Consider the following 15,379-nt stretch of genomic DNA (forward strand, 5'->3'; position numbering starts at 1 on the left):
GCCATTTTGCTGAGTCATCCACAGGTTTATCTTTGTTATAAAAATGCACATTATTGTTTAATTAACAGAACTTTGCTGACTTGCTGGGTTTGAATAAACCATTAATCATTGCTAGGCAAATTCTCACATTAACGGCTCTTCTTTTCATTATTTAGTTATATATTTCCTTTTGGAAAATCACTGTAGCAAGCCTTCCTCTTGGTTTAAAAAAACCCAAACAATAAAAAGTTTGTGAGTATACTAGGCAATTTAGAACATACATAAAATATGTATGAGTCATATATTAAATAGAGATTCACTACAACATCTTTTCTGTTTGAGACAAAAGAAATCATTTAGTTGAGCATGCCTAAATCAGAATACATTATTTGAAATAACTAAGCTCACAAGACATATAAATTAGTTTTTCAGACCCTTCTTATAGAGTTTTTAATGCTTTATAGCAAGATCACTACCATCAATGGCACTGAACTTAAGAGCTCAGAATCAGGTTTTTGGATTTTAAGACTAGGTAAACTTTAGCAATTTAAATAGAAACCATTACAAAAATTAAATATTTTTTACAAGTTAGTAAAACACATCTCTAACCTATTATTTTTGCATTTTTAATGCAGAATGATTATCTTAGCCCTCTTCTATATGAGGATGCCATATTACAATGTCATGGAGAATCTTTAAGTCTAGAGACCAGTTTAATACCATCTGAAGATTACCTTCATCAAGGGTAGAAGTTTTAGGTTTTTCTATGCCAAGGGTATCATCTCCTCTATATTCAGAATTCATAATATTCATAGTAAGAGATTAATGTTTTACATGACTTAATGAGATTTCAAATCAGAACATTTCTAATAGGAAAGAATTGCTGTATGCAAGGTCAGCTAGAATGAAAACATATTTTCACAGCTGTCTGAATTACTTTGTGCTCTATATTCATTTTAATGTTCTTTATAACTTTCCCCCCACATTTGTGATAGTTTGTCAATTTAGCTGCTAATTTGAATTGCTTTTATCCTGAGACCATAGATCTTATGATCTTATCACTTTGATTTACATGATTAAAATCCACATACCTTATATAAAACAGGGAATTATGGAGCTAATCAACATTTCTCAAAATTGCCATTGTTTTGTTCTTAAAACTCATTGTGTGAAAGTTAATAAAACTTTATTTACTGTCATGCTTCTCATACAGAGACTTTGTGTAGTTCCATACTTCTTATGTGTTTAAAGAAGTACTTTTGCTTCATAAAAATTTTTTAATGTTTAACAACCAGCTCTCCAAGAAAATGTACACATGACACATTTGTGATTAATTTGCAATATTAACATTTTTGATATCACTTTCTTAAGTCTAGGCAATCAACAAAACAGAAAATTAAGTCCTGCTTTGTAGTTTGCCAATTTCTGAGCTCTAATTGCTCACACTGAAAATGTAACATCCAGCTCACTTCCACCAGCTGGCTCCAACACATCACTGATAAATGTTATTCATCTCTCTGACAAATGTAAATGAATTTCCCTGCTCTAGCATGCACACACATTTTTACAGAGCTGTATAGCTGCGCTCTGGTCTTTGTATATTGGGAATTTATTCTCCCTCTCCTATAGAATCTGAGTTAATATTTCACATGTAGAACAGGGAGAGTATCCAAATAAAACAAAAGCACGTTTTTTGGGGCCCTTGACATCGGGTTATTCACTCAACTGAGAAATCATTCCTCTAGTACTTGCCAAAAAGTTGGCATGTATCTTATAAGTGCTAACAGCTTACCTATTATCAGCAATGCAAAGATCCAAGACAATTCCAACGGAATCATGTCCAGAAAAAGACTGATTACAACCATAGAAAAGTATTCAGCATTTGAAAGCAGATTGAAGCATACCAGATTTCATTTTATGTGTCTTTTACAATGTGACAAACATGGAAATATATTTTATATGATAAAAAGAACATGCAATCTATATCATTTCACCTGCCATATTGTGAAATGGGGAGGGGTTAAGAGGAAGGGAGAAGACAGAAACCTCAGAATATTAGCAAACAGTTTTTTAAAAATTGTATCAACATGTTATCTGAAAAAAAAGAAACAGAAGTGTTCATTGCCATTTGCTTTGTGTTTTCACCCCTTAAGACAATTTAAGTCTTCCCACTTTTCTCCACTAATAAATTGTCCAATTGGAATCTAGATACCCTCTTAGCACCCAACAGTATCCATTTTCCCTATGTTAACTATTCAGGGATAAATCACAGAATATTCCCATCTAATTTTATCATCTCCATCAAATAAATGCCCGTGCTCAAAGATACAAAAGGAAAGATTGAGCAGATACTAGAATACATAATACTTTTTTCAATGCCAGTCATTAACCTGGAATCCTCAAGTGGAGGTAACTTCACTAAAACCCATTAAAGATGAGATTTTTCTAATGGAAAAAAAGTCAAACTGGAATAGAATCTTTTGAGTTTCCATACCACCCCAATCTACAGAACTGCCACAATATTAACTCAGTATGGCTACAGAATTAGAAGCCAATGTCTTTCCAATTCTGTCTCTAGAAGGCTGGAGGAAAAAAAAAACTTTAATCAATCTCCTTTGAATAAGTATGTGTACGTTTTTCCTTTTCTTGCTTCTAGTGTAGCTACTTGGACTACTCTATCATCATTCATCTGGAAATTAAAATATGAAAGATTTATCTAGTCTCCTCATTTTTAAATTCCATGAATTTATGGAGCCTTTGTGTTAATTGATACTGAGAAGCTTTAATTTACTTACACACACATACATATATATATATGTATATATACATATATATTAAGTCAAAGGAGTTCATTCAATGACTTTTGTCTTATTTGCATCACTTTAACTATTAGAATTGATATTAGTGTAATATTCTCTATTCTCTCCTATCTCTCAGGAGTCATAGATGCTGCATAGTTAGAAACAATTTCACTTATTGATTTATATACTGAATTCATTGAAATCATATTTCTTAGAACCTGAAATCTTTGCTTGAAATTACTTTTGAAAACATTAGAAACATATGCAAAGGAAATGATTCGTGGAAAAATAAGAACTGATGATTTACAAATAAGTTTCCCAACATGATTGGGAATGGCAATAAATAGATATTGAAAAACACATGTAGGTTGAAGAGTTAAAATAATTTTCCAGCTCTCAGGGTAGGTTTTTAAAAACAAAAGGATATACATAGATGCTGGGATATACCAGGGCAGAATAAAAGAGGATAGGAATGCAACTGGGGTCAATTCTGATTCCTCCCAGGTTTGAATCAAGTCTATTGAAAAATAAACCTCCCAGTTTAATTGTGGTCTGAGAAACCTTTGAGGTCTAATGTTGGAGATAAACTCATCTTCCTATGTAGAGGAGTCTGAGAGAAAAAATAAGGGAAGTTTAAAAATGGTAAAGCCAACAATGATTTCAGGAAGAAGGAAATCTATTTAAAAATTGAAAGCACAAGTAGATTAGACAACTGAAATAATAATAAAAAATAGGAAGAAATAGTGGAAATAAGCATAGGCAATGAGGTAATAAAAACATCACTTTTCCAAATGATAATACCTTTTACATAGAGAATCCTAGAAATTCAACTAAAAAAAACTAGTCAAAAAATTGGCTTTGTAAAGTTGCAGGATATAAAATAAACCAACACAAATCTTCTCACATTTTATACCAAGAAAAGTTTAAAATTGATACATCATAGAGACAAAAAAGGTGAATATCATAAGTATATTAGAAGAACATCAAAGAATTATTTGTCAGATCTCTATTTAAAAGAAGATTTCATAACTAGATAGAATATAGAAATAATCATGGGAATATGAATATAAAATTAAAATATTTTTGTACAACGCCATTATAGCTAAAATTAGAAGAAAGCCAAGAAGTTGGAGAAATATTTGCAGCATATTTCTCTGCTGCCATTATCATTTCTCAAATTTATAGAGGATAAAGCCAAAATTATAAGAATAACAACCTTTCTCTAATTTTCAAATTATCTAGGGATATGAATATGCAGTTTTTAGAGGAAGAAAGCAAAGCTACAAATATACCTAAGGAAAAATGGTTTAAATCACTAATAATTAGAGAAATGCAAATTTAAAAATATTAAACACCACCTAAAACCCATAAGACTGACTATAGTGATAGAAAAAGGAAAATGACACCCGCTGAAGGGCATATGAGGAAATAGGTACCCTAATATACTCTAGCACTCCAGAGGCACCATTTATAAATTTATTTTCTAAAGTACTAAAGGGTGGAAAGAAGAATGTAGGAATTGAAGAAAAAGAAGTAACCGTAGAGGAAAAAAAAACTTTAAAAAATTTTTTACGGTTTAAATCCCCCTACAAATGAACTGATTTATCTTGTGGGAATAAATGCAGAGTGAGAAGGTACATACAATGAGATAGGGAAGATAAAGGTTACAGTGAAATAGTTTATGTTCCCTAATCAGGTTGATAGTGAAGGAAGCTTAACTCCTATAATTTCCTAGCTTGAGCTACAAGTGAATCAGTAATATAATAATGAGAGAGAGAAAAATTAAACAGAGGAAAAAAAAGGTAGAAATCTTGACTTAGGTGTAGGAAGTTGTCTTACTTAATAATGCATATATGGAAGATAAGATAATGCATTGAGATATAAAGATCTTAAAATAGATCTAGCTAGATCCCAATGTGCTAATAATGAATTCCCTGAAATGATCATAATTTTTAATTACATAAAATTGTGGTCATTGGAGAAAAACAGTGAAAATTTGAACAATGAAACTAGGTGAGGGGGTTCATTAAGTCCACTAATTGGGACCTAGCTAAAATGTGCAAAGACTTAGTGTTGAGAGAAACTATTTTCTCAGATTGAATGTGGTACCTACACACAATACAGTTAGAAACTTAAGAATGGGAATTAAAACTCCTATGGGCAAAATAATTTTAGTGTTTATTCACTGCTCACAGCTGGGATATAAAATATATATTTTTAAAACTATAATACTTTCAAAATTACTTTTCAATTTTAATATTATACTAATCAAAGAAGAATTCTAAAAGATTAATTATTACAAAACTCATTTGGAAGGACAAAAGGTCTGTATTCATAAGGGAAATATTAGAGGAAAAAAGAGAAATGAAAGAGAATAGTAATTCTGGTCCCCATAATCTTTTATTGGCAGCAGACATCAAAAATCACTTGGCATTAGTTAAAACTTGAGAATTAGATGAATGGAAAAAAAGGCAGAACCATAAACAATGGTATTAAACAGCCTAGTGATAGGTAAATACTAGAACAGAATTGGCAAAATATTGGTGTGGGTGCTGATTAGGCGCTGGGGGAACCTCTCCATTCCCCCTCTTCTCAGCATCTTAGGATGCCTCACCCCTCTGTCCAGCCACCCAAAGTGAGCACTTTCTCCCTTTGCTCTTTGGGGTAATGGTGGGGAAGGGCAGGGAGGGGAACCTCACAGGCAGCTTGAAGTGGCAGTTTAGACACAAGCATGTAAAAACCTTTGCCAATGCTGCCCTAGAACATATGTGATGTAGGTGAGAATTCCCTGTTTGAAAAAAAATATATTGGGAGAGAAACAATGTACTCTGGCAGAAATTAGGCTCATATCAATATACCAAACCATACTATACAAATTCGTAATAACACATGACATCAATATTATAAATCATATAAGAAAACAGACATGAATCAGAACAAAATTTTTTTCATTAATTTTATTTTTTCCAGATTACATGTAAAAACAATTTCTTACTTTGTTTTCTGATATTTTGCAATCCATTTTTCTCTCTCACACCCCTACTCCCTAAGAATGAAGGTAATATGATAGATTGTTCATATATTATATATATTTCCATGTTCATTGTGCTGTGAAAGAAGGCATTTCTTATAATACAAAAATTTCATGGAGGAAATAATATAAAAGATGTTATGTTTTAATGTGCTTTTAGACTCCATCTGTTCCTTCTATGGTGGAATTTTTTAAATAAACCTCTTGGAGTTTTTCTGGATCCATGGTAATAATATTTTAGTCATTCACAATAGAGCATCATACATTATTGTTGTTACTGTATTCAATGTTTTTCTGGTTCTGCTCACTTCACTTTGCATCACTTCATAGAAACCTTTCCCACTTTTACAAGTGTATTTTGCACTAAATGTGGGTTATGAATCTAGGATGGACTGAGAAGGGGCCTGTGCTCTGGAGTGAAGGTCCTGAGCTATGTACTGAGAAAGGAAGAATTTCAGAAGCCAGTAGCAACAATGGTGTGGCAGAAACTCCAGGAGCAGAGTGAAATTCTAAATCCACTGGGACAAGAATCATAGCTCTGAACTAATAGAACTTTCTAGTGAGCTGATGAGGATGAAGTTTAGCAGCAATATACAGTTGCTCAGATGCAAAGCCAGGTCACTAACTTATAGGTCTTAGTTCAGAGGGTGCAGGAATCAGAGCAATCTAGAAACAATGAGAATTTATATTTCTCCTAGCTTGTCCCTTAGATTCAAGATTAGCACAAATCTCAATACTTATGGGAAAATTACAACAGGACAAGTCCAAATCTTTACATCATTAATACAGCAAATCTAAAGCCTCATGTGAAGAATGAATAATCAAAAAAGTGAACCTCCCAAATAAAGAGCTATTATCAGGCCAGGGAAGCTTATAATATAAATTCAGAAGATGGGAATGACTCGAAAACTTTTCCAAATAAAGTCTTGAAGAAACGTATTTTGGACAAAACCTCAAGTAGAATGCATGAAATAGTTGAAGCGATAATAATAAAAGGAGGCAGAAATGTTTTCAAAGACAGAATGAGAGCATTTAAGAGAAAAAATGAAAATGAATGAGAGCTATCAAAGAAGTAGAAAGAGAATTAAGAGCTTGACACAAAAATTTCAAAACCTTGTCCAAGCAATAAACACTCTAAAAACCAGATTGGATAAAAATATAACCAATAATTCCATGAGGTAATACAAATTGTTTAAAATAATTTTAGTAAAAAGGTTCTTTATTATCTCTATTTTTATTGATGGTAAAACTGAGGCAAAAGGTGCTAAATGACTTGACCAGCCAGTGTGTGACACGATTTGAACTCATGTCTTCCTGCCTTGATATTGAGTGCTCTATTCATTGTACTACCTAACTGAGCAGGTATTGGGTGGAAAAAGACTCTCTTACCTTAGTAACCAAGATTTAAGTTGATAGTTCTTTCTTATTAGTTTCCATATATATACTTGGGTAGTGATAACAATTCTGGAATTTTGATTAATTAAGCAGCTGACATTGTTTCTTTGGGGCCATTTCATGAATAAGTTTTGAGTCCCAAAGAGAGGGAAATTCAAATGGAAGAAATATGGAAATTTTCTTAAGTAAATCCTTTGGTCACTGCCAGTGATAATACAGATACCATTGTAAGAAGGAGGAAAGTGAAGCACAGAGATATGAAATACTTGCTTAAGGTCAAACCCATATTTGGATTTTAAATTGAGATAATAAAGGGAAATCTTAGGATGACAAATCTGATGCATTTTCTCATTAAAGTATAAATAGACTTTAGTAATTAAAAAAATATTTATAACCATGAATCTATTTGATCATAAAAGGTAATCTATGCTATTTATATATAGTTATAGCTTTTATGAAACATAGGCATAAGAATTAAAGTAATTTTAAATCCATTAAGTCTTATGGAAAATTTAATATAAATAGTAAACAGATTTTTTAAACTAAAAAGCCTTGCCAATTCTGAAGACATAAATGTACCAAAAGAAAGGACATTATTTATGATTTAATTCACCTAGTTCACTAAACAGCAACTTTTCAAGCATTCTGCAGACATTGAATGACAGTTTGCTGTCAACAACATTTGACATGTTTCAGCTTCACAATTAATATTCAAATGACTACTAAATAAGCAAATGGAGTAGGCTTCTGTAATCAAAAAAATATGTTTATCCATGAGAAATTTACAAGAAAAGCAGCTTTAGTAAACACAACTAACATGGAAGAATAAGAGCAACATTGCATAAATAAATAGCTACTAGAAATGGGCAATTAAAACAGAGTGATTTTAAATTCTGAGTATTGTTTTGTCTTCTGTAGAGTTTAGTGTCATGAAATTCTGTCTTTGGAAGGAAGGCTATTTTTTTTAACAATTTATGATGTTTCATTTATTTCTTTTGCACTTTAAACATTTTGGTTCTATTATATCGCTACCTTCTAAGTAGGAAAAAAACCCTCTAAGATCTATGATTCAATGAGGAAAAATACTTACACTTCATACCTTTGTGATTTTTTTTCTTTATTTGGTCATTTTATTGGTGTAGCAAGATCTTTGATAAGGAAAGTCATCTCTACCAATGCATACCAGTAGGGGTTCTGTATCTTATCAATAAGCATTTTGACTGAGATTTTACAACTTAGATTGTTTTTACACCTAATTGGTAATTAGCAAATACATACTGAAATTGAATCGAAATGAATTATTTGATTATTGCAAAATTTATTGGGCATCAACTGTGTAAAAGAAGGCAGGAGGCACATTCAAGATATCAGACAAACAAAAGTAAAAATGGATCTGATTAAAAGAGATAAGGAAGGTAATTACATCCTGATAAAAGGCAGTATAGACAATGAAGAAATATCAATACTCAACTTGCATGTATGAAATGGTATAGCATAAGATTTTTAAAGGTGAAACTATCTGAGCTTAAGGAGGAAATAGATTGTAAGACTATACTAGTGGGAGACCTCAACCTTCCTCTATCATATCAAGAAATACTAGAAAAATTTGAGTTAATAGATATATGGAGAAAAGTAAATAGGGATAAAACAGAATATGTCCTTCTTTTCAGCAGCACATGGTATATTCACAAAAATTGACCATCTACTACAGCATAAAAACATTTCAAAAAACGAAGAAAGGCAACAAATGATTTTTCAAATTAATTATATTAACCAATTCTTTATTATAATTGTTTTTTTAAAAATACCATCTCTTAGTCTTATTAGTTCAATAGTTCTTTTACTTTCAATTTTATTAGTAATTAGTAAGGGTACATAGAGAGGCAAATAAAAAATTAATTGGAAATTAAATAATCTGATTCTCCAAAACTAGTTGGCCAAAGAACAAATCATAGAAAAAATGAATTACTTCACTGAAGAGAATGTCAGTGAGGAAACAGTGTATAAAAATTTTTGAGATACTGCAAAAGCAGGACTCAAAGGAAAATTTATATCCCTGAGTGCCCATATTAACGAAAAAGAGAAAGAGATTACCAAATTTGGCATGTAACTAAAAAATAGAAAAGAAACAAATTATAAATACCCTCAGATAAAGATCAAATTAGAAATCCTAAAAATGAAAGGAGAAATTAATAAAATTGAAAGTAAAAGAACTATTGAACTAATAAATGAAATTAAGAGTTGGTATTTAAAAAAAAACAACAAATAAAACAAAGTATTGGTTAATCTAATTAAGAAAAAAGAAAGAAGAGGAAAAAACCTAACAGTGTCATGAATGAAAAGGGTGATCTCACCTCTAATGAAAAGGAAATTAAGGTAATTATTAAGAACTATTTTGCCCAATTATATGACAATAAATATGGCAATCTAGGTGAAATAAATGAATTTTTATGAAAATATAAATTGCCTAGATTAACAGAAGAGGGAATAGAATACTTAAATAATCTCATATCAGAAAAAGAAATTAAATAAGCCATCAAAGAATTCTCTAAGAAAATATCTCCAGGACCACATGGATTCACAAGTGAATTCCATCAAACATTTAATGATTAATTATTCTCAATACTCCACAAACCATTTGATAAAATAGGCAAAGAAGGAGTCTGACCAAATTTTTTTATGATACAAATTTGATACTGATTCCCCAGCCAGAAAGACCAAAAACAGAGAAGGAAAATTTTGACCATGATCCTTAATGAACATAGATGCAAAAATATTAAATGAAATACTAGCTAAAAGCCTACAAAAAAGGTATCCCAAAGATTTTTCACTATGACCAGGTAGGATTTATACCAGGAATGTAAGGATGGTTTAGTATTAGGAAAACCATCTGCATAATTGACCATATCAACAACCAAACTAATAGAAATCACATGGTTAGCTCAATAGATACAGAAAAAGCCTTTGACAAAATACAATACCCATTCCTATTGAAAACACTGAAAGTATAGGAATATCAAGCACTCTCCTCAAAAGAATACACAGTATTTATTTAAAACCATCAGCAAGTATCATCTGCAAAGGAGATAATTTGGGAGCCTTCCAAATAAGATCAAGAGTGAAGCAAGGATGCCCATTATCACCACTGCTATTTAATATTGTAATAGAAATGCTAACAGTAGCAATTAGAAAAGAAAAAGAAACTGAAGGGATCAAAGTTGGCAATGAGGAATCTAAACTATTACTCTTTACAGATAATATAATGGTATACATAAAGAACACCAGAAAATCTACCAAAAGGCTAATGGAAATAATTAACAACTTTAGCAAAGTTGCAGGATACAAGATAAACCAACATAAATTATGAGTATTTCTATATATTTCCAACAAAACTGAACAGTAGGAGTTAGAAAGAGAAACTCTATTTAACAACAAACCGGGGAAGAATATTTATAACAAAAGTTTAATTTTCCAAATATATAAATAACTAACTCAAATTTTCAAACAATGAAGTCTTTCTCCAATTGACAAATGGTCAAGGGACATGAATAGGCAGTTTTCACAGGATGAAATCAAAACTCTCAATATGCACATGAAAAAGTATTTTAAATCCCTCCTGATTGGAGAAATGCAAATTAAAACAACTCTGAGGTGCCACTTTATACCTCATAGACTGGCCAAAATGGAAGCAAAGGAAAGTGATAAATGTTGGAGGGATGTGGCAAAATTGGGATACTAATCCACTGCTGGAGGAGTTGGGAATTGGTCCAAACATTCTGGAGGGCAATTTGGAATTATGTACAAAGGGCTTTAAAAGAATGTCTACCCTTTGACCCAGCCATACCACTGCTGGGTTTGTACGCCAAAGAGATAATAAGGAAAAAAAATACTTGTATGAAAATATTTATAGCTTCACTCTTTATGGTGGCAAAAAATTGGAAAATTGAAGTGGTGTCCATCTTTTGGGAATGTCTGAAAAAATTGTGGTATCTGATGGTGATAGAATACTATTGTGCTGAAAGGAATAACGAACTGGAGGAATTCCATGTGAATAGGAAATACCTATAGGAATTGATGCAGAGCAAAAGGAGAAGAACCAGGAGAACATTTTACACAGAGACTGATTCATTATGGCAAAATTGAATGTAATAGACTTTTCAACTAGCAGAAATGCAATGACCCAGGACATTCAGAGGAACTTATGAGAAAGAACACTTTCCACATTCAGAGAAAGAACTGTGGGAACAGAAACTCAGAAGAAAAACATATGATTGATCATGTGGTTCAATGGAGATATGATTAGGGTTTTGATGTTAAAAGATTACTCTATTGCAAATATGAATATGGAAATAGGTTTTGAACAATGACACATGTATAACCCAGTGGAATTGCTTATCAGATCCAGAAGCGTGGAGGGAAGAAGAGTGGGAAAAAAAACCATGAATGATGTAACCATGGAAAAATATTGTAAATAAGAAAAGAAGAAGACTGTCACAAAAAGTTTAACAATTAGATAATAAAGAAAGGTTATATTTAACAATTTGGAAACATTCACTGAAGAAAAGTCCCTAAAATCTTGAATGGATTAATTGTAAATGGAGGGCAAAAACCAAAACAAAACAAAACAAAATAAACAACAAAAACCACCACTTAGGAAAATGATTCCTCAAAGACTACAATGGGCCAAATAGAAATGGAGGACAAAAAATTTTAAAATAATTTAAAAAAACAAACTTAATGAGTATTAGCCAAATCAAATAGGAAACAAAACTTCAGGGATGAAAATAAATCTAAAAATTATAATTGAGCAAATGGAAGCTAACTACTCCATATGAACATTAGGAAACAATAAGACAAAATCAAAAGAATGAAAAAAAAAATAAAAGGAAATCTGAAATATCTTACTAGAAAAACAGATGACTTAGAACATTTGATATGATGGACCTGTGAAGAAAAATAAATAGAAATAGAAATCAGTACATGGTATCTTCCTCAAAGTTGACTATATATTAGGACTCATAAGCCTCACAACCAAATGTAGAAAAGTAGAAATATTAAATGCATCCCTTTCAAACCATAATGCAATAAAAATTACACTCAACAAAATGCAGCAAAAAGACTAAAATTAATTAGAAACTAAATAAGCTTATAATACAGAATGAATCAGTCAAAGAACAAATCGTAAACATAAGCAATAATTTCATTAAAGAGAATGACAATGAGGAGACAACATACCAAAATGTATGGAATATAAACAAAGCTTTAATTCAGAGGTAATTTGTATTTTTAAATGCTTATATAGATAAAATAGAGAAAGAACAGATCAATGAATTGGACATGCAACTTAAAGAAAACACCACAGATTTCTTTGAATCAGATGGCAAAAGAGAGATGTCGAATGTTTTCGTCATTCATCTTCTGAAAATTGGAAAACAATATGGGAGGGATTGAGTCCAGATCAACATCTCCAACGTTATATCAAGATAAATTTAGAATGGATGAATGACTTGAATATAAAGAAGGAAACTATAAGTAAATTAGGTGAGCACAGAATAGTATACTTGTCAGATCTCTGGGAAAGGAAAGATTTTAAAACCAAGCAAACATTAGAAAATGTTACAAAATGTAAAATAAATAATTTTGATTACATTAAACTAAAACATTTTGTACAAACAAAACTAATGCTACCAAAATTAAAAGAAAAGCAATAAATTGGGAAAAAATCTTTATAACAAAAATTTCTTACAAAGGTCTAATTACTCAAATATATACGGAGCTAAATCAATTGCACAAAAAAATCAAAGCAATTTTCAGATAAAGAAATCAAAACTATGATTAGAGAAATGCATATCAAAAGAACTCTGAGGTACCACCTCACACCTAGCAGATTAGCTAACATGACAGCAAAGGAAAATGGTGAATGTTGGAGGGGATATGGCAAAATTGGAACATTAATGCATTGCTGGTGGGGTTGTGAATTGATCCAATCATTCTGGATGGCAATTTGGAATCTTGCCCAAAGGACTTTAAAAGACAATCTTCCTTTTGATCCAGCTATAGCACTGCTTGGTTTATACCCAAAAGACATAATAAGGAAAAAGACTTGTACAGAAATATTTATAGCCACACTCTTTGTGGTGGCAAAAAATTAGAAAATGAGCAAATGTCCTTCAATTGTGGAATGGCTGAACAAATTGTGATATCTGTTGGTGATGAAATACTATTGTGCTCAAAGGAATAATTAACTGGAGGAATTCCATGTGAACTGGAATGACCTCCATGAATTGATGCAGAGTGAAAGAGCAGATCCAGGAACTTTGTATAGAGAGACTGATACACTGTGGTACAATCGAACATAACAGACTTCTCTACTAGTAGCAATGCAAGGATCCAGAGCAATGCTGAGAGACTTTTGAGAAAGAAAACTAGCCACATTCAGAGGAAGAACTGTGGGAGGAGAAACACAGAAGAAAAACAACTGCTTGAACACATGGACTGATGGGGATATTATTGGCGATGCAAACGTTAAGCAATAACTTTTGTCCAACTATCAATAATATGGAAGTAGGTCTTAATCAATGATACATGTAACAACCCATTGGAATTGTCAGTCAGGTACGAGGGTTGGGGGATTTGGGGGACAGGGAAAGAACATGAAAAATGTAACTATGGAGAAATATTCAAAATTAAAAAAAATATTAAATTAAGTCAGATAGCATTGAGGGGGGTTTTCTTAGATAATATAGGGAGGATTAAGCAGGGCCTATAAAAGAAAGTGAAGGCTCTTCTATCCAATGAGACTTAGCAAGTTAGGTGGAATTAGTTTGGATAGATTTAGGGTCATATCTACCAGTTCCTTTTATTCCTTTTTTTAAATAAACTTCATTTTACATAAAAAAATAAATCCTTGATCATTCATGTTTGTCTTTTTTTTTAATTCCTCTGCTTTAATGTTCTATGCAGCTCTAGACTTTTCATGTGGAATACTTGGATTTCATGTTTATCATTAAAGGTCCATATTTTTCCCATTAGTATTATATATATATTCCATTTTGTTGGTTAAATTATTCTTGGCCTTTAGGAATATCATGTTCCAAGTTTTCTGTTTTTCATATGGATGGCTGAAAAACTATGTGATATTCAGACTGTTAATCCTCAACACATATACTTTCTGACAATTTGGAGTGTTTTCTTTGACTAGGGAACTCTAGATTTTGACTATGATAACTGCAACAGCTTTCAATTGGGGTTTCTTTCAGTATATATTTGAGTAATTAGACCTTTGTAAGAAATTTTTGTTATAAAGATTTTTTCCCAATTTATTGCTTTTCTTTTAATTTTGGTAGCATTAGTTTTGTTTGTACAAAATGTTTTAGTTTAATGTAATCAAAATTATTTATTTTACATTTTGTAACATTTTCTAATGTTTGCTTGGTTTTAAAATCTTTCCTTTCCCAGAGATCTGACAAGTATACTATTCTGTGCTCACCTAATTTACTTATAGTTTCCTTCTTTATATTCAAGTCATTCATCCATTCTAAATTTATCTTGATATAACGTTGGAGATGTTGATCTGGACTCAATCACTCCCATATTGTTTTCCAATTTTCCCAACAGTTTTTGTTAAATAGTGGATTTTTGTCCCAAAAGTTGGGCTCTTTGGGTTTATCATACACTGTCTTGCTGAGTTCACTTACCCCAAGCCTATTCTACTGAGCCTCCTTTCTGTCTCTTACCTGCTACCATATTGTTTTGATGACCACTACTTTACAGTACAGTTTAAGATCTGGTACTCCTAGACCACCTTCCTTCATTTTTTTTTCATTATTTCCCTTGATATTCTTAATCTTTTGCTCTTCCAAATGAACTTAGTTTGATAAGTGTACCACTAAAGTAAATTAATTTAGGTAGGATGGTCATTTTTATTATGTTAGCTCTTCCTACTCATGGGCAATCAATCTTTTTCCAATTTTTAGATCTAGATTTAATCATGTGGAAAGGGTTTCATAGTTGTGTTTGTATAATTCCTGTGTTTGTCTTGGCAGATAGATTCCTAAGTATTTTATATTGTCTAAGGCAGTGATAGACAAACTTTTTAAAGAGGGGGTCAAAGGAAAGGAAATGCTCATCTGTCTGTCTTTTTCTAAGGCAACTCTTTCCAAGTTTCATTGTA

Source organism: Gracilinanus agilis, chromosome 6 (assembly GCF_016433145.1).
Source record: "Gracilinanus agilis isolate LMUSP501 chromosome 6, AgileGrace, whole genome shotgun sequence".
Lineage (NCBI taxonomy): Eukaryota > Metazoa > Chordata > Mammalia > Didelphimorphia > Didelphidae > Gracilinanus > Gracilinanus agilis.